This window comes from Microcebus murinus, chromosome X, assembly GCF_040939455.1.
Source record: "Microcebus murinus isolate Inina chromosome X, M.murinus_Inina_mat1.0, whole genome shotgun sequence".
NCBI lineage: Eukaryota > Metazoa > Chordata > Mammalia > Primates > Cheirogaleidae > Microcebus > Microcebus murinus.
Window position 1 is genome coordinate 125,122,098 of NC_134136.1, and position 2,238 is coordinate 125,124,335.

General features: G+C 40.1%; 1 pseudogene; it reads right to left on the reverse strand.

Moving 5' to 3' along the window:
* Nucleotides 1-311: 311 nt before the first annotated feature.
* On the reverse strand, nt 312-1,379 carry LOC105884454 (MOB kinase activator 1A pseudogene; annotated as a pseudogene).
* Between the last annotated feature and the right edge of the window lie 859 nt (nt 1,380-2,238).

Here is a 2,238-nt window from a genome sequence, read left to right on the forward strand (position 1 = left end):
CATAAAAAAATTACTTCTGATACATACACTCCTAATAATTTAGATAGATGTGAATAAAATTCCAAATAAAGATTAAAAAATAAAGTCACTTTAAAAATAAGTTTGGTTACTCTCATTCCACATATGCCATATAATGATATAAGCTGCAATCATGGATTTTGAAAAAATATATGTATATCTTATCCATAAAAATACTAACATACAAACTTAAAACTAAAAGGTTATCCAAAGTTACACAAACATTCTAAATCTTAAGGAGTCTTGAAAATACCTTTTCTATCTGTAAAATAAAATAAAATCGATCTGATTGTGTTATTAGGAAATTTGTTCTGGAAACTTATTAATAAATAATTGGTGGAAATTCTTAACATCCATTATGCCATCACCTGAAACAGACTCAAATCATTTTCTTGAGTAAAAGAATCATAAGTAAACATATACTATAGGCTAGTCATCACATATTACAACCAAGTATGACTCTGTGACGATAACAGAGTGGTCACACAGTGCACCTCAGATTTGGCTGTGTCCTTAAAAGTCTCACTCTGAAGCGATTTGGCCAACCTACCTTTGGGACAATTTTATCAATAGACAATGTACCTTTTTATCTTGTTTTTTTAAAGTTTGTTATCACTAATCTATAACAGATAGCAATGAAATAGCTCTAGCAGGAGATGAAGCAAGAGGATAACTGTGTTCTGGAAGAAATGTTTATCTGTCTTTGGATCCAAGTTTCTCAATTAATTCCTGAAGAGGTGCCAACTCACGCCTATCAATCAGATTAAACTCCTGAACAAAGAAAATAAAGTGCTTAAAGGAGATGTTGAGGTGAGCCTCCTCTTGTAGCTGCATCACAGAATCAAAGTGCTGATGATAAATATGGGCATAAACCCTGAACAAACACTTTAGAATGGTCTTTGCCACAGACATAAAGTTTCTGGGAAATGGGACACCAATCTTAGAAGGAAAAAGAGTTTCATCATCAAGCTGATCCTGAACCCAAGTCATCAAATAGTCAATGTATTTTGGAGCAGAACATTTGATTGGCTTTTTAATATTAGTACCATCTGCCCAATGATATTCATATCTTGGACCTGCAGACATGACTGGACAGCTTGCTTTAGTGCAGAATTCAGTAATAGTTCCATATAACATGTTGATATGGTTGAAGAAATCCACAGTGTTAACAGCAATCCATTCATTGAGATCCTCTCCTGGCAACATAACAGCTTGTCTCAGATTCCCACTCCCTAGAGTTGCTTCTACATGTTTTAAAAGTTCATACTGATGAGATCCTTCAGGGATATTCTTCTTTGGTTTGAATGTTTTAGAAGAGCGGCTGCTGAAGAGGAAGCTTATCATCGGTCCTCAGAGGGGAGGGGAGGTGTTGGGAGCTGTCCCGAACACGGGACAGTTAAAGTGTGGTTGCTGCCCGGAACACTGGGGTCCTTGAAACACAGCACCTGGCGCCTTAACTCAGAGCTCTGACATTCTTGGCCTTTCTTCTAGCTCACGGAGGGTGCTGGAGATAACAGTAGCAGTTATAGAAGGTCACTGAAGTAATCCTGTGCACACAGCCCTCGTAGCTTATAGCCCCCCCCCCCCGAGGCCCTGCACACTCCTTTCTCAGAATTGTTAATTACGCTTGGGTGCTCTTTCCTTGAATTGTCTGAGTGATCATAGTTGAGTATTTGTAGCCTTTTTGATATCAGAAAAAAGTTAAGTTGTAGATTAGAAAACTTCTTAAGCAAGGAAAGGGGCTATCAAAGTGACGCATGATTGAGAAAAAACAAGAACTGTTTTGCTTTCTGGTTTAATGAAGATATGTACCACCTGTTCCTTTGCATTTTGCTTCTCCTTTGTTCTTAGCTGTATAAATATAGCAACTGAAATAAATGAGGTGCGGCAGTCACCAAGGACTCCGTCCTCCCGTCCCCATCTTTTTGTTGTCTCTTCATTTCTCAGCCTCGCCCCCTAACTCCAGGTGCTGCACGTCGCCGGCTGGCTCGGGCAGGTGGTGGCCCGTATGGGGAACCCTCTCTCCAGGAGGGCCTTTGGTGGCACTTGGTGACACGGGGATTCGGTGAAGGCAGCTGCCCGTGGAAGGCCGGCCGAGACAGAAAGAAAGGTGAGTTGGGCAGAGAGTGTAATTGACGGGAGTAAGAAATTATGGGACAAGGAACTAGTAGGATGTTGTTTGTACAAGTGTTAAAGAGTATGCTTCGGGCCCGAAGTGTT